Source organism: Biomphalaria glabrata, chromosome 11 (assembly GCF_947242115.1).
Source record: "Biomphalaria glabrata chromosome 11, xgBioGlab47.1, whole genome shotgun sequence".
Classification (NCBI taxonomy): Eukaryota; Metazoa; Mollusca; class Gastropoda; family Planorbidae; genus Biomphalaria; species Biomphalaria glabrata.
Window position 1 is genome coordinate 40,521,477 of NC_074721.1, and position 18,928 is coordinate 40,540,404.

At 34.1% G+C, this 18,928-nt stretch overlaps 2 long non-coding RNA genes across 6 annotated transcripts in view; one reads left to right on the forward strand and one right to left on the reverse strand.

Moving 5' to 3' along the window:
• The first annotated feature begins 62 nt into the window (after nt 1-62).
• On the forward strand, nt 63-7,106 carry LOC129921845 (uncharacterized). The gene is made up of 2 exons (XR_008773830.1): nt 63-1,230; nt 4,422-7,106. It is a non-coding gene; the product is annotated as an uncharacterized LOC129921845 (long non-coding RNA).
• Nucleotides 7,107-9,304: 2,198 nt separating this feature from the next.
• The window catches only part of LOC106075222 (uncharacterized), a 45,707-nt gene continuing 36,083 nt past the window's right edge, over nt 9,305-18,928 (reverse strand). For 3 of the 5 annotated variants that reach the window (XR_008773746.1, XR_008773748.1, XR_008773744.1), the window contains exons 10-12: nt 12,832-13,130; nt 11,296-11,773; nt 9,305-11,170 (exon numbers count right to left, since the gene is read on the reverse strand). This is a non-coding gene — a long non-coding RNA (uncharacterized LOC106075222). Of the gene's footprint in view, nt 11,171-11,295; nt 11,774-12,831; nt 13,154-18,928 lie in introns of all 5 variants that reach the window. The other 2 variants (XR_008773747.1, XR_008773745.1) reach the window with 2 other exon arrangements.

Consider the following 18,928-nt stretch of genomic DNA (forward strand, 5'->3'; position numbering starts at 1 on the left):
ATTACCACTTCTGACAATAACAACCGTATGGGAGTGCTTATATCCATTACCACTTCTGGCAATAACAACCTTATGGGAGTGCTTATATCCATTACCACTTCTGGCAATAACAACCTTATGGAAGTGCTTATATCCATTACCACTTCTGGCAATAACAACCTTATGGAATCCTAGTCTTGTAAAAGTTTATTTAAGCTCAATTGTTACAGGAGCTTGATTTCCTTTCCTATCATTAGTTTCCCTGACTTTATGTTCTACATTATATATAACTTGAATTTCCATCACTACCATGGAATGGCCGCTTGTGGATAAGGAATGAAGGTTATGAAGCCACTGAGAGTTACATTTTGATTCCCTGTTTGTCTTTTAATGTTCTTTTTAGAAATGGCTCTATGATGGAGTCAAGGAAAAGACTGAGAAATATGCCTTGAAATTTAAATTCATTTACATGTTTGGAGAATATATGGGAAACAACAACAATAATAAACCTTAACTGGTATATATGTGTCCATGTTAGCCAAGTGAACATTGTTTTAGATTTGGTGACCTCTGTTTTAACTAATATTGAAAATTTGATTATCTTAATAAGAATGACATAAAACTCAGTACATGATCTAAAAAAAAGCATTCTTATTCTAAAAAGAATGGTTCTATCTTTAACATTTCCAATGTTTTATCTTCATTATCAGTATCCTAGTCATAAAACTATTTCAATGCACTAAATATAACTAGTAAAGTAAAATTCCCCTTTCAGACCTTGCGATCTATAGGGCAGATGATGTAAGGGTCTGTTTCTATGGATAATGGTTAACAAGGGTGTCATGTGGCCAGAACAATGACCAACCACCTTTACTTTCCCTAACGAATTTGAGGTACCCATGAGGTGGGTGGACTCATGAGCATTCTAAGAATCCTGAAATTGTAAAAAAAAATCCCAGTCTTCACCAAGATTAAATCTAAGACCCTCAGTTTGGAAGCCAAGTGTTGTCCCTATCAGCCACAGCACCGCCAAAATAAAACTAAATTATTCATTTTCTCTTACTACAGATTAAATATAATTGTACTAAATTTCTACCATTGTTCTACAGGTCATGGCAACATTGTGAATATCGTAAACCATGCAGAGATAACGGCACTTGACTTGTTCACCAATTACTACCTCCAATCATGTTCGAACATTCAAGTGTGAGTGTGCTGCACCGGGTTACTATGGTGACAGGTGTGAAAATAGTAAGTCTTAGACTGAATACATTTATCTAATAAATAGTTTGTAATCAACCTCTAGGCTTATGGGACAAAGTTACCTTAGTCTTAGAGGTAGGGCTTATGTTTACATCAAGTATTGAAGTAAAGTCCTGGGTGTTGCTACATTGTTCATTTTATAATCACTGGGCAGTGTTTTATACCATGTGAACCAATAGATCAGCATTTTGATTAGCTGGTTTAGACAGAATGAATATCTTTATTGAGACACTACAGTTTAATGGAGTATTTCATTTTTGAGTATAACTGTATCACTGACCAATGTTAATGGGAGTGCCCTGTACAGTCACAAAGATCAACGGTCTTCTAGCTGTAAGATTCATAACAAACAGATATTCACATTTGATTATAGTAACACCTTTAGTAAAATTGTTGAATTTAGAAACACTTAGGATAAAAGAGTTGACTAAAGGAGCAATAATACATACAACACTGAACCATTATCTTCAAATACAAAACCTAATAAAATACTCAGAAAGACACAAAGATAAAACGCACATTCCTTGTTCTATATGGTAAGACAAATTTGTACTCCTTCTTCCCTAGTGCTATTAGAGCATGGCATGGGTTGCCTGAGTCAGCCAGTAAAACCAGTGGCAGAATTAAAGTCATTAATTAACATGCGTGACTACATTGACCTAGGGACACGGGTAGGACATAATCATCTGTATTTTATAAGATAAGAAGATGAGATAATGCAAAAAGATGGCACTAGAGTGGGGGGGGCTTATGAATGCTCTTAGTTTATTTCATCTGCAGATGAACATGCAGAGAAAAATTTAAAGATTTAAAACAGTCTAGGAAAGAGTGCCCAAAAGAAGGAAGGAGGTTTTTAAATAAGTGGCAAGTCAGAATTAAAAACATGGGTTTAGTTGTTGAGTTAGATTGGTTTATATTTGTATCAAACTGGTTTATATTTGTATCAAACTGCTTGCTATTATTTTGCTTTTGTTCAAATTTCTGTTTTGACTGATGATTTCTCACCTTGATATGGTCTGTAACATTCACCTTCTCCTATCCCTTAGTTTGTTGGGGCACCTCACAAGATCTGTTGAATGTCTTTCTCCATTCCTCTCTGTCTTTTGTCTTGGATAGAATTTCTTTCAATAAAAGGCCTGTCCATTCTTTAATGTTGTCTTCCCATCCCTTTCTCTGTCTGCCTCTTTTTCCTGGAACTGTTCCTTGAAGGAAGGTCTTTGTGGGCCCTGAGGACAATGTGATATTGCCATAGAGTTTAATTTTGAGTTTTTTTTTATTCAATTGCTGTATTAATCCTGTTTCTAATCACTTTGCTTGTGATGAGGTCATTGTATGTAATTCCTAGGATCTTTCAGTAGCATCTCAATTCCATTGCTAGGATCCTCCTCTCTAGTTCTGCAGTCATCATCTCAGATTTACAAGCATATAAAAATGTTGCCATGACCAGTCTGATTTCATGATAATTATGAATATAAATACTAAAGTTGACTATCATGTGTCTTTAATTTCAAAACATGCCAATTTTTCACTTGGAATTTGACTGTTATATAAATACTAATACTATTGTCAAATGCCATTCTGCATCCGTGTAAAATGATTTTCTTTTTCACTTTTGTTATTATCCTGATACACAAATTATGTGATTTGAAGCTAGTGTTCTATATATCTGTATAATTCTGTCCAGATGGGTTTGTCTCTAGTCACCTGAAACACTCCACTCATCCTTCATCTTCAGAAGAAAAGACATTTGTCATTATTACAATTGTCTATTTATTAGTTTCTTCTTGTGTGATCCAGAATTTTGACCTTGTAAACATTTGAAATACCTTGAAAATCATTATTGATATTAGTTCGCATGTTGAATTTATTTTTTATTTGAAAAAAAAAGTGTCAGGAATTGCTGCTTGTGGTATACACTCTGGACTGTCATCTCAACAGTTCTGGTTTCTAAGCCTGCCTTCCAAGTTTGACTTGCATCTGCTTGTGGGAGCTACCACCTTCTACCAAGAGCGTCCCCAGGTGGCAAAGGAAAAGGACCCTTAGATATAAGGGTTTGCTGCGAATACCAAATAAACAGCCGCGGACCAACTGGTTTGCAGTCATGGAGGATGAGGTGAAGTATTCCATTGGTTAGAATATTTACTAAAAACATCTCAGAAATATAGGGAAATGATTGCAATAAGGAAGTATAGAGTGCTTTAACTCTTAATCGGGGTAGATGTAGCAGTTCATCTAGGAGAGACAACTCCGAAAATAAACACCTGCTGCCTTGCAGATGATCTTGGATGATCAAAGGCTATGGGAGCACACCCAAAAAGAAAAGCAGGCTGAAGTCGGAGTCAATGGGCCTCCTGGCGCATAACACATTGACACGCAACCTCATCTATGAAATGAGAACGAGGAAGACGAAGACTTGCATCTGGTCACTGCTATGCGTTGGGGATGGTTCTGAGGTCCGAAGTTCGAGTCCTCCTTGTGGCTTATCTATGTATTACTACAGTTTCTTCATCTTCTTCTCAAGAAGCTGCTTTTATGTTTGATGTCAGGTTTCATTATTATCTTATCTTGCTTGAGATCTCTATTGTTTGAGATCTATCTTGCTTGAGATCTCTATTGTTTGAGATTTATCTTGCTTGATATCTCTATTGTTTGAGGTCTATCTTGCTTGAGATCTCTATTGTTTGAGATATATATTGTTTGAGATCTCTATTGTTTGAGATCTCTTTGATCATGTTTGAGATTTTTTTTTTATTATTTAAGATCTATCTGATTTAACTTTTGATCTATCTTATATTTTTGAGATCTTTTTTATCTTGTGAAGATCTTTCTGATCTAATTTGTGATCTATTTTATCTTGTTTGAGATCTATACTATCTTGTTTTAGATCTATCTTATCTTGTTTGAGCTCTATACTTTCTTGCTTGAGATCTCTTTTATCTTGTTTGAGATCTATTTTATCTTGTTTGAGATCTATACTATCTTGCTTGAGATCTCTTTTATCTTGTTTGAGATCTATTTTATCTTGTTTAAGATCTATGTGATATAATTTGTGATCTATATTATCTTTTTATGAGATCATCATATCTTACTTGAGATGTCTCTTTCTTAGCTTCTGCAAAAAAAATTCAAGAGGTGATAATATTTTATATTAAACCCTGATTGCATTTATTTTCTTCTAGAATGTCCAAAAGATTTGTCAGCTAAGGAGCCTAAAATGTTGGCCTGTTTACAAATATGAGATCTTCCTTAACTACACAAGTACCTTACAGAAGAAGGCTACTCACTTGTGTTTGGATATGCCTGCTGTACCAAGGCTCACATAGACTGGATATTTATATAGCCTAATATTATGTTACTGACAATTATCTAAGTATTGCATGTCCTGTCCAAGCCTCAATGACTAAGATAATTAAAGATATTCATGATTATAAGATAAGTAGAATGCAATGAAAATCAAAGATGCCGGTATTAAAACAAGAAAAAGTAGGCAACTGTATAGCTTACTTTTCTACTATCTATAATGTTTGTAGATTCTAAAGTTAGAAAGTGTCTTTTTTTAATGACACATTGCCTGTCAATTCTGTTTAGCTTAATCTTTTTTTTTAATATAGTGCCTATCACCTTAAGTGATGGTCAAGCTCAACTGATATTATTCTAAGCGGCTTTTTTCTCTGGGAATTATTCAACCACAGAAGCTGTGAGGGACAGGGCCGGTCTTAGGCCACTGCAGCCTATGTGGTCGCAGTGGGCCCCGCGCTTTTATAGGCCCCGCGCTATTTAATTAAACCATTATAACTTATATATAATAACAAGGTTTCCACGGCCTCCTGAGTTTCAGGAAATTTCCCGAAATTATTAAAGTCTCATGAAAAACGGACAATATTGTCATATTTGGGCTGCCAAAAAATAAAAACAGCATTGTGAGCTTTCATTTAATTAAAATTTTTTGCAAAGAATATTTTCTAACTAAAATAATCTTAATTTTGACATTATGCTTATCCCTACCCAGACAAGGCCCCTCGCAATCCGTTTCGCATAGGGCCCCGCAATAGCTAGGACCGGCCCTGGTGAGGGATATCTGAAATCCATTGCTGACTTGTCTAGAAAGACTTCCATCCATTCAGTGATAAAAGATTAAGTGTACACAACTTTTAGTAGTCACCACATAACACTTACATTTTGATGCTCAAGACAATACTGTTCATGAATGGTTTAGTTTTCTTTATGCTGAGAGTGTCCAAGAAAGATAAGGTCAAAGGTTAATTGGAGTTGTTTTTTTTTATGCTGTGACAGTGTTAAATTTCCCTTGTGTTTTTGTATGAGTTTAAAGACATTAACCATATTTTTTGTTTTACAAATGTAGGACGAACATGTTCATAAACTTTGTCTTTGAATCTGAAATTGTAAAACACTTAGAGAAAAAACTTACAATGTTTTGTTTTTTAATTTAAATTTACCAGGTACCTGCTATTCATTTACTTTGACTGTTGACTTAAAGTTAGAAATTAAACAAAGATTTCTTTGAAATATATTTGTTAATGACTATAGGCATTAAAGAGAGTTGACACAGCTAACTGTACTTTTCAACAAGATAATGTCTTAAAGAAATTAAGAGCTTTTGATGGAATTCTGTGGTTGAATAACACAAGTAAAGTTAATCAATCACAGGAGTCCATCAAAAATTTAAAAGGCTAAAAAAATATAGAACATTAAATTTAATTTTTGAGATTACATATTCTTTATGTAGAATCTTTTTTGAACAAAGTTTTCCAGTATAGGTAGACTTAGGAACTAATGATAACTGGATATATTTTTTATTTGAAACCACTGGCATGTATTTAACTTGTTACTAATACTTTTTGATATCTGCAATATCAACTGTAGTTTTCTTTGAAGAGTTCTATATGAAAATGTTACTTCTGAACACTGCTGAATTACTAGATTTTATTCAATTACCGGGTATGTTTTGTAAATGAAATATTGTACAATGGCATATTTGTTTGTATTATAGAATTAAGGTTTTTACAGCTATATATTAAAAACATCTTAAATTTAATGTAGTTTCTGCACTGAATAATTTTTAATTTTTTTTTATAATTTATACTAATTTTGTTATGTTTGTATATTAGTAGAATATGAATATCATATTAAAGGCATTTATTTATTTACATTATAGTTTTTATATTCATTGACAGACTTCAGTGGAGATTCTTTGTACATTAGACCTTGTTGGTAGTGTCAATGTTATTAAGTTTACATAAAGTATTTAAGTATAGTCCTGGGTGTTCACTACATTGTTCATTAAACAATGACCTGGCAGAGTTTTATACCATGTGGATACATCTGCAAGCTGATTAGCTTTTAAAATTTGGTTTTGACAGAACAAATATCTGTTTAAGAGGGTATACAACTCTAGCAATAATATCGTTGACAATAAAATGTTCTGATCAAGTTTATATTTTTTGAACAGAATATGCAAATGTGTTAAATATACATTTTTTTTTATTTTAAGAATAACAACTGATATTTAGTTTTATCCCTTTGTATCTTTCTACAGTAGATATATTGCCATTATATTTTTTTTTAAATTCTAGGTAGTATAACTTCTAATTGAATTGTCTCCCTTTCAAAATCAAATGTCTAAATGAAGTTTTTTTTTTTTATTCTACACAATCTTTTACTACTAAAAGTAATATCAGGACCACCAATAAACATTTATATAAGCAGCAGTTTCAGTATTATTGTGATATTCCAAAAAGTTGGTTGTTAACTTTAAATAAGCTGTGCCTCTTATACATTGATTTTATTGACTCATTTTTATATTTATGTATACTTTGCAATAAAGTGGCCTTCATTTTACAATATTAGAACCATTTTGCTTTTTTTTTTTTTAAATTGTAAGTAGTCTGTGCTAAATATTTTTTTGTTCAAATTACTTTTGTATTGCCTATATGGGGAAATGATATTTCTGACATTTCTTTGCTCAGCTAAAACAAATCAGAATTTGAACTCAAGCCCCCTTGACACTGGTTTATGCCAGATATCCTGCATTTCATGCAGTTTGTAGGCCAAATTTGAAACTCACAGTGCCCCAGTGCAGGTAGAAAGAGGAAACCATGTCACATTATTATTTGCTGTTCAGCAGAGCTAGGAAGCACTTCAGCTGGGTGTCAGTCCAATTCTTTAGCTAGAGGATCTGAATCACTCAGGCTGACACTCAAATGAAGTCTGATATAATTTTATTTTTTTTTAAAGTTGTACGGATGTCTTTAAGCTATGTAACTTACCCTAGTCCAATGTGTTGACATATTTACCAGGTACTGGTACTAAACAAAATGGCTGCTTTTACCCCCCAGTAACCCTTAGATTTAGTTATTCTAAAATTGTACAAATTTCAATCATTATTTTCCTTATGTCACTAAAAACGTTTTACAAACAGGTTTGTTTAGCTCATTGCTTTGTAACAATATTTGTCTTTGAGCAAAATTCTGTCTAAACTATCAGCAAATCTCAAACTTTGATCTGATTCTATGGCGAAGGATCATCTCATTTCCCAGGCATCAGCTATGGTTGGAATGATGTCCCCCACTCAGCAGTTCCCCCCTCTCCATGCAGCTATTGGAAGGAATGGCAAATGCCAATACAGTTGAGATTACAGACTGTAAGGGAGTAGCACTGTATGCTTCAAACTGTCTTAAGAGTTGCTAGCAGGGTGCTTATATCCATATCACTACTAACAATTCCAACCTTATGGAACCAGGTCAATTAGCTTAACACGTTAAATAATTTTTTAAAAAAAAAAGCTTGTTCTAGAATTGATATAATCAACTATATTGTAAGGCTCTGCGACTGCAGCTTCACAAAGAAAAACATAAATCTTAACTTTGTCCTAATACAATAATAAGCTGCTTCTAAAATAAATATATCAATGAAAAACTGCAACATGAAGAATCTTGATCTTTGAATCCCTTTGGGTATCAGGTCTTTTAAATTTGTAGTATGTCTAGCACAATATTTGGCTAAACAAATTGGTATCATAACTGTTTCAAAAGGACATAACTCCAATTTAAAAGCAACTAAACAACCTCTTGGATAAATAATATGTATACAAGTCTTTTTACATTTATATATGTATCATCGAGGTTTGGTCCGCATAAATCATGTTACTGAATTCATATTTTGAGATAACTATTAATGTATTTGAAACTTAATAGTAAAGGGAAGTAACTGCAGCAGGTCATTGTGATGGCCTCAATACACCTTGAAATGTGCAGTAATTACTTCAATGAACATGAAATGGAAAATTACTAAAAAGATATGACAGGCAGCGCTATTAAGATTTAGTCAGTGATTATCCTCTACAATACAAACTCTTAGTCAACTAATCTAATGTGACCTCAATATTCAATCATTTCAAAGATGAAGTGAATGACTAACAAAAATTGGAAGCTTTTGATGTAGAGCGAATTTTTAAAAAATATATTGAAGTGTAACTTCCCTCTCCAGACTTTGCAATCTGTAGGGCAGATGATATAAAGCTCATCTGTTTCTGTGTTCCGTGGTCAATGGGTATGTCAGATAGCCAGCACATTGACCAACTCCCTTTACAAATGTCAGGAACCCATTAGAGCTGGGTGAACAGGTGCCTAATAGCCCTAAAATTCAAAATCCTAGTCTTCAAACCCTGGACCCATGTTTGGAATCCAAGTACCTTCCCGCTCAGCCACCACACCTCCAAGTGACTTCTAGAGAAGCTTTAAACTGTTGGCTCCACTTTCCTTCAACTAAAGCAAAAGATAATTCTGTCTTGTTAGGGACACGGGTGGTCTCAATGCTGTCTACAATGATTTAAGAGAATATTAGTATTATGTTAGCGTGGCGGGGGCCCAAGTCATGTCTAGCCTGGACTAACAAGAAGTTACATTTGCCAGAAGGTAACGCTACTGAGTGCGTTGTATATGTGCACCTCAGTCTGTGGCCAAGGGGCTCGAGTCACCTAAGCAACCAGACAATTCAACTAAACAAATCTAGCGAATTAAAAGAAATCAAGAAACATTGAGAAGAAATTTAAAAAATGAGACTTTAATTTCAATGACTAAAGCAGCAGTTACAAAACACAGCAGCTAAAAAAAAAACATAAGGACAAAATATAGTACATAAACATTAGAAGTGGCCATTAAGACAGCACTGGGCGTGGCTTGGCCATATTTTTTAAAACATGTTGTCAATTATTTTGACAGTTGTTCCAATTAGAAAAATAATGTAACATATATTGCTAAAAAATTAGATAATAGATTTACACATAATAAAATTAAAAAAAGAAAAATAATTCTGAAACTTACAGGCAGTCCCAGGTACAGAATAATTAAAACTGACATACAGACCACTGGTCAACAGTACAGGAAACAGAATTGCACTAACCCATATAATAATAGGGAAAAGTACAAGCATACAGCTTAGCACTAGCCTACAAAAGTAGTAAAAAATAAAAATTCATAAAAATAGCTCTGAGAGAGCCAGGTAAGAAGAAATGTTTGCATGACCTGTTAATAAAGTCTAGGTCTACTGTTGGTTTTACATGTGTTCCATCAGAAATAGAGATTACATCCTAGCCCTAACCAGGACAGTGAGTGTTCATACCCCATGATCACCAATAGATAAGACAAAGTGAATTAGTATTTGAAAGTTTTAAATAGACTAAGGGGATGAGCTCAATGCTTTAGTGAAGTCTGTCAATACCAAATAGTAAATATGAATAGACTATTTATGGAACATTTTAGTTTGAACTGTTAAGGGGAGTATAACTACATTTCTCATCTCTGATGTCCTTAGACTCAACCTCAACACCGCATTTATAGCAACACAGCAAAGCTTTTATATTAATAACAGCATAGTAAATGTTAACTGTTCTATCTTAAATATAATACTATAACAATATTTTAGTAGAGCTAAATAATGTCAAGTCACTATTTACACTATAAAAATCATAGAACAAATTGTGCAGGGATGTGACACTAATGAACATTAATATGATAGCACACAAAAGCAGGGGAGATAATAAATTGAATTAAGCAATATGTAGCAAGGCTTTGTGTGTTGTGACTCTATAGAATATCTAAAGTTAACTGAAGACATATGTGTATAGTGTTTACAACATTTTCGGTAGATGACCCAGAAGTGATATTCTTCATTAGTATTCATGAATAAACATACATATACAAGTTTGCTTAATACAATAATAATAATGGTACCAGTACTATACCATAGAACTTCCCTCCTCCAAAAACAAAAAATATAAAAACATTTCGAACTGAAACAAGAAGATTGAGGTGGAAAAAAAGGAATATTTTTTTTTTAATTGAACAAATGACTTGACTAATTGTCAAGATATACCTAAATATAGAACAAGATACAAGTCAATTATGGTAATTCCAACTAATTAGTTCTTACAAAGTACATCACTTGACTAGTTGTACCTGGTATAAGAAATGATTGTTCTATTCATTGTATCTGTTAGTTTTCCTAACTTCAGGACAACTTCTAGTAATGTAACCATGTTGTGAGGTTGGGTTACAGGGTTCAGAATGTATAACTGTGTGTGTAGAAGTCTGTGTCGCCACTCTAGTAGGTGAGCATGGGTACTCAACCTGAGGTTGGAAGGATTCTTGTTTCCTACTGCAGCTTGGTCACTAAGATTGTCTTGAGAAGGTCTGGTTTTGAAGTAGCATTAAGGAAATGCTCATTTCTTTCAGATGCACTAGGTATGTAAAAACATCTTCACCGACAATGAGCTATCAAAAGATAATGGCAGGTTCCCTTAGAGCACAAGGAAGTCTCTAAATGATGGTAGAAAAGGAAACAATCGTTAATGTATCCGGTGTGTCTGTGTCTTGGCCTCTAGGAATTGTTTTCCTTCTCAAGATGTTCACTGTTAAGAAAACAAAAATTGATTAAAACATTTTCATAGTCAGTGAAACACAAAACTTGTCAAAGCTTTTCTTATGGGTTTAGTTTAAAGAAAATACATTAAGAGATATACACAGCATTGCTTACCATTTTATTCCCTATTCTTGATCAATAGTTTGGTTTACATTTCATCTTCATGTCTGTCTATCTTCATCATGCTGGACTACAACATCATGTTGGTCTACACCTTTATCATGCTGGACTACATCTTCATGTTGGTCTACATCTTCATCATGCTGGACTACAACATCATGTTGGTCTACATCTTCATGCTGGTCTACATCTTCATGTTGGTCTACATCTTCATGTTGGTCTACATCTTCATCATGCTGGACTACAACATCATGTTGGTCTACACCTTTATCATGCTGGACTACATCTTCATGTTGGTCTACATCTTCATCATGCTGGACTACAACATCATGTTGGTCTACATCTTCATGCTGGTCTACATCTTCATGTTGGTCTACATCTTCATGTTGGTCTACATCTTCATGTTGATGTTGGTCTACATCTTCATGTTGGTCTACATCTTCATGTTAATCTACCTTTTCATCATGTTGGTCTAAATAAGAATAAGAAAATAAATAAGAAAAACTTTTGCCTTGAAAAGGAAAAAAAAAATTCTATTGCTTTTCTTATCATGTTAAATAAAACTATTATGATGATGCAGCTTTGACTTTATGTTTTAATTTAGTATTTTATGAATAAACTTTAAAGAAAAAAAAAATACACCCAAGACAGCAAAGAACCCAAATTAATTAAGTGAAAAAAAATTGTAAGGTTTATTAAGCCTTTAAAGTCTAAGGAATTTATTGGAGATTTTCAATTATGCCAGAAAACAATAAATAACTAGCTATGTAGTGTATCTGGTGTACAGAATACAGAAAGTTTTAATAGTTAGAGTGAAAATTCTGCTATAAAGTTTGTGCATTTCTAGATAAATAAAATCACAACTTTCTAAGTTCTTTTGCTTGTAGTCCAAACTAATTTGTTTTGTTTAGTTGGCAATATCAATCTTTCCAAATAGCTACAGAGACTTTTTAGATTGTTTCCAAATAGCTGCAGAGACTGTCTTAGATTGTTTCAAAATCTGTAGGTTTAATCTTTTTATAAATTCTTTTATTTGATCTCACTTTCTTTATATTGCCTCAGCCAATCTCTATATTGTTTGCTCTTCTTTTTCTATCCTTATGTATTGCATTTCTTTTAGAATGTACTTAAACATCAAAAAGTAAGCAAAGAGCAGATTGTCAAGTTTAAAATTTCCACGAGATAAGATCCAAAAAAATGAAAATTCAGTTTGATTACAATTATCCTTAGGATTACCACTATAGCAATGACAATATAGATACAAACAGGAACAACATTCACACACAAAACATACAAACACACAGTCTTATACAGCCAGTGCTTAATGAACTAAGTTTCATAGTGATGTGACAATTGACCATGAAACACGCAGACAGAGAGTGGAGTAAAAGAGTTATAAAATCTTTCTGTTCTAGCCTTAATGAAGAGGAAGCGAAAACTTTATCCAGATCTGATGTAACTGGTTTAGTGGCTGCAGATTGTCCTCAAGAATGCATAAATGAGATCAGATAATGTTTCAACATTACTTACATGTACACTGCACTTGATATTCTTGTCAAATGTTTGACATGTTTTGAATGTTTCTTGAGAGCTGAAGAGAATCTACTTTCTTGACCAAATGTCCAGCAGAATAAATAGCATCAGGCAAGATATGAGCATCAAGATGACCCCACAACAGTCCAGGGCACATACCACATGACCAGGCAGCTATCCATTCTTTTGAGAAAACAATCCATTCTTATGAGAAGACAAAGTCTTAGTGTAGTGACCTCTCTTGCTTGACGTTTTTCTGGTAACTTGTTGCACAAAATAATTTACAACTGAAATGACTTTAGGAAAAAATGATGAAAATCTAGGAGGAAAAAATTGCAAAGTGGAGGGAAAGTTACAAAAATAATACACATTTTGTTAATGTTTTATTTCATGTCAGTTCTCTACAATTATATGGAATTTGAAGAGTTGAGTATGAATTAGATAATAATTTACTTCTCCCATTTCAAGTTAGTTGTTAGTAACACCAGGCTAGAAGTTAGTAGCAACAAAATGATGTAGAAATAGACATAGCTTTATTTAATTTAGTCTTCTTGGTGTTGACAGTCATTGACTTGTAGCATCAAACTTCTGGTAGACAACTAAACTGTGGTAGACGTAGTATATCTTAACTAATGAAACTTCAAATAACTTGAATAACTTCCTTGTGAACAAAACTAAATATAAAATTTATAACATAGACAAAATAGCTTGTGATCAAATGAAATCACCGTAGAAGACTTCAGTAATATAACATAGCATATAACATTTCAAAACAAAATCTAACTCACTAAAATAACATAACCTTTTGGTCTCACGTTCTGAAGTCTTCTGTCTTAACTAAGACAAAATGACAACAATGCCACATATTTAGCATCATTCACAACCAATCTCTAACCTCTTCCCACTGTCACCATAGAAACACACACACACACACACTCCATAACACTTCTGCTAGTCCAACATTCTTTCACTGAATCAAGCCCCAAGAGACCAATCTTTAGCATTCTTTTTGTTCATATGTAAGACTTTGCAATCACCATTTTCCTAATCTTTACTATTGACAAGAACCCTAAAAAATTGGAATCTAATTTTGTAGCTTAATATCTGTAAACAAAACAAAACTAACATTCAATAAAAAGAAGTGAGATTAAACATTTCAAGTATATTGTTAATGAAACTAGAAAAAAAAAAAAAAAAAGTGGTTCTGGGAGCAATAAACAGGATCACATTTTTTAAAAATTCTATGGATTATATAAGAACAATGGTAATTAAAACTAATAAATAAATAAATATACATAGAGATAGAGTTACAACATTTGATGTATCCTAAAAGTGATATGAAGCCTAATAGTTGCAGCCCCAAAAATTGATAGGACACCTGAGGTGTTCACACAAGTGACTGGATATGATGTGCCCCAACAGTTGGTAGGAGAGAAAAAGGTGCCTTACTAAATGATATGACGCTTGAGGTGCCCCAACAGTTGGTTGGAGAGAAAAGGTGCCTTACTAAATGATAGGACGCTTGAGGTGCCCCAACAGTTTGTAGGAGAGAAAAGGTGCCTTACTAAATGATAGGACACTTGAGGTGCCCCAACAGTTGGTAAGAGAGAAAAGGTGCCTTACTAAATGATAGGACACTTGAGGTGCCCCAACAGTTGGTTGGAGAGAAAAAGTGCCTTACTAAATGATAGGACACTTGAGGTGCCCCAACAGTTAAAAGGACATTTAAGGAACCTAAACAGTTATTAGGACACTTGTGGTGCTCCAACAGCTGATAGAACAGACATGAGGTGAACAACACTTGGGGTTGAGTTTGAGTTTTTGAGTTTGGCACATCGGCACAATTTAGGCTGTGTCGTGCCCGTAATCCTTCAAAGATTACTCTCCCTTTATATCACAAGAGTTAAATGGCATGTAGTGAAATCGTTAAAAGTAAGGTCTATTCACAGTTCAACTAGTAGACAGGGAGTAAACAATTCATCATTTAGTAAACATCTTTTGTAAATATTATATGTTCACAATTTCACAATTCAAATCTTCGTAGACAACCCCACGTCCTGGAACAACACTTAGTATGATAGGGGTATACTCAAACTAATAATGTAACTGAACTGTGATGCTGGGCAGTGCAGCCTAAGTTAAATAAACTGACACATGATGTAAACAATCCCCATGTAGATCAATGGTGATATGGTGTTTTTCAACACCAATGGGTCAAACCAGGCTGATACAGTAGAGGACCAGTCGAGTTAAGGCGAGAAAAGTAAAAATTGTATAAAACTGTGATATTCAGACATTCACTGCTGCCAATTGTTAAGTTTTTAATTGCTTATTTATTTATTATTGATTACACTCATTAAAGTGTCTTGAAGCCATAGTTATCAGGTTTTTGATATAGCCATATTATTCTGTCCAGAGGTTAGAGAATTGTAACTATAAAAACAGTAATTGTACATTTTCAGACAAGATAATATTAAATTTGTGTCAATATATATTATATCTCTCATAAAGTAAAGTCAATAATTTTGTGCAGTACAAGTATATATATATTAAATTGAAGTTGGACAGTAATTGTGATTATGACATTGATTATTAGATTATTGACAATTGAGTGTATTATGTTAATCACAATAGTAGTCCAGTCTTCGCTTTTAAAAGTCCTCCATTAATCATTCCTATAAACACGAAGATGGCTAAAGAGTCCAGTCTTCGCTTTTGAAAAGTCCTAAGCTAAACATAGTAATGTAATCAATTATATGTGTTTTCTCCGCAACTATTTAGTTGGTCTGCAAGTGCAAATGTTGATTAATGTGCGCTGCATCACGAGCGGCGATATTTCCTTTGATGGACAAGTTCATATGTTCCTTGAGTGTGACTTAATTATTGATTTTTACAAACGTTCAATCGGAATAGAAATGAAGACGTCTAACACAGTTATACATCCATATGAATTTCCTTTTCTAAGCACTCAAAGAATGATTTCACTGGGAATTGCAAATACATTTTGATCACCACATTAAGTGCAGAGGTCAAAGACCTGCTAATTATCACACATTTGTACACAAATGTTTGTAGATATCCTCATTACAATTCAATAAAGTTGTTACAAAACCTCACTGGTTACATCACTTCACAGTGTCTCAATGGATAAGAGATGAGCGTGATACAAACGACAATCCCAACTGTTCCTGCACAATCATCATATATCTGATGGCTTATATTTTCATCCTTTTTTTAAACTCTTGTTTTGCAAACGTGCATCAGTTGAATAGTTGGAGCCCAATAAAAAGTTTCAGGCTTGCTTTTTTCACTGACTCCTGTTTTGAGCTTGTTGACCTACAGCTTCATTTTGATGAACTGACTGTAACAATATTTGTGATGACGTCGTGTTCAAGCTATTGAAGGTGGTCTACAAGCATCCGGTTTGAGGGCTGAATCAGCCTCACAAACTTCGCACTCAACTAATGTCGAGTGAGTTGAATCAGCGTCAAAGCTTGCACTCAACTAATTATGTCCCAACTATTATTCAACTGAGCCGAAATAACCGGTTATTTTACAAACTCATTTTTCTTTGTTGTTTTTTTGAATGCCTTTTAACATTCCAAGTTATGATGATGCTTTGTCCAAGGCATTGTAGCACGTGAAAAAATGCAAAACAAGAAAAAGAATGTGCACTGTTGGGTTGTCTACAAATGCACAGACATAACCAACAATTTCGTCTTGGATCAACAATTCAATTGATGACTATATTACTACATCTAGTCCTCAGCTAAAAATCCTCAATTTTTCAAAAATGAATACAATATCCTTTCCTATAAGTACGAAGATGGTCATGGAGACCGATCTTCTTTGAAAAAAAATCCTCAACTACATCCTTTAAACATGAAGATGGCTAAAGAGCCCAGTCTTCACTTTTAAAATTCCTCCATTAATCATTCCTATGAACACGAAGATGGCTAAGGAGTCCAGTCTTCGCTTTTAAAATTCCTCCATTAATCATTCTTATGAACACGAAGATGGCTAAGGAGTCCAGTCTTCGCTTATAAAAGTCCTCCGTTAATCATTCCTATGAACACGAAGATGGCTAAGGAGTCCAGTCTTCGCTTTTAAAAGTCCTCCATTAATCATTCCTATAAACACGAAGATGGCTAAAGAGTCCAGTCTTCGCTTTTGAAAAGTCCTAAGCTAAACATAGTAATGTCATCAATTAAATGTGTTTTCTCCGCAACTATTTAGTTGGTCTGCAAGTGCAAATGTTGATTAGTGTGCGCTGCATCACGAGCGGCGATATTTCCTTTGATGGACACGTTCATATGTTCCTTGAGTGTGACTTAATTATTGATTTTTACAAACGTTCAATCGGAATAGAAATGTCTAACACAGTTATACATCCGTATGAATTTCCTTTTCTAAGCACTCAAAGAATGATTTCACTGGGAATTGCAAATACATTTTGATCACCACATTAAGTGCAGAGGTCAAAGACCTGTTAATTATCACACACTTGTACACAAATGTTTGTAGATATCCTAAATACAATTCAATAAAGTTGTTACAAAACCTCACTGGTTACATCACTTCACAGTGTCTCAATGGATAAGAGATGAGCATGATACAAACGACAATCCCAACTGTTCCTGCACAATCATCATATATCTGATGGCTTATATTTTCATCCTTTTTTTTAACTCTTGTTTTGCAAACGTGCATCAGTTGAATAGTTGGAGCCCAATAAAAAGTTTCAGGCTTGCTTTTTTCACTGACTCCTGTTTTGAGCTTGTTGACCTACAGCTTCATTTTGATGAACTGACTGTAACAATATTTGTGATGACGTCGTGTTCAAGCTATTGAAGGTGGTCTACAAGCATCCGGTTTGAGGGCTGAATCAGCCTCACAAACTTCGCACTCAACTAATGTCGAGTGAGTTGAATCAGCGTCAAAGCTTGCACTCAACTAATTATGTCCCAACTATTATTCAACTGAGCCGAAATAACCGGTTATTTTACAAACTCATTTTTCTTTGTTGTTTTTTTGAATGCCTTTTAACATTCCAAGTTATGATGATGCTTTGTCCAAGGCATTGTAGCACGTGAAAAAATGCAAAACAAGAAAAAGAATGTGCACTGTTGGGTTGTCTACAAATGCACAGACATAACCAACAATTTCGTCTTGGATCAACAATTCAATTGATGACTATATTACTACATCTAGTCCTCAGCTAAAAATCCTCAATTTTTCAAAAATGAATACAATATCCTTTCCTATAAGTACGAAGATGGTCATGGAGACCGATCTTCTTTGAAAAAAAATCCTCAACTACATCCTTTAAACATGAAGATGGCTAAAGAGCCCAGTCTTCACTTTTAAAATTCCTCCATTAATCATTCCTATGAACACGAAGATGGCTAAGGAGTCCAGTCTTCGCTTTTAAAATTCCTCCATTAATCATTCCTATGAACACGAAGATGGCTAAGGAGTCCAGTCTTCGCTTATAAAAGTCCTCCGTTAATCATTCCTATGAACACGAAGATGGCTAAGGAGTCCAGTCTTCGCTTTTAAAAGTCCTCCATTAATCATTCCTATAAACACGAAGATGGCTAAAGAGTCCAGTCTTCGCTTTTGAAAAGTCCTAAGCTAAACATAGTAATGTCATCAATTAAATGTGTTTTCTCCGCAACTATTTAGTTGGTCTGCAAGTGCAAATGTTGATTAGTGTGCGCTGCATCACGAGCGGCGATATTTCCTTTGATGGACACGTTCATATGTTCCTTGAGTGTGACTTAATTATTGATTTTTACAAACGTTCAATCGGAATAGAAATGTCTAACACAGTTATACATCCGTATGAATTTCCTTTTCTAAGCACTCAAAGAATGATTTCACTGGGAATTGCAAATACATTTTGATCACCACATTAAGTGCAGAGGTCAAAGACCTGTTAATTATCACACATTTGTACACAAATGTTTGTAGATATCCTAAATACAATTCAATAAAGTTGTTACAAAACCTCACTGGTTACATCACTTCACAGTGTCTCAATGGATAAGAGATGAGCGTGATACAAACGACAATCCCAACTGTTCCTGCACAA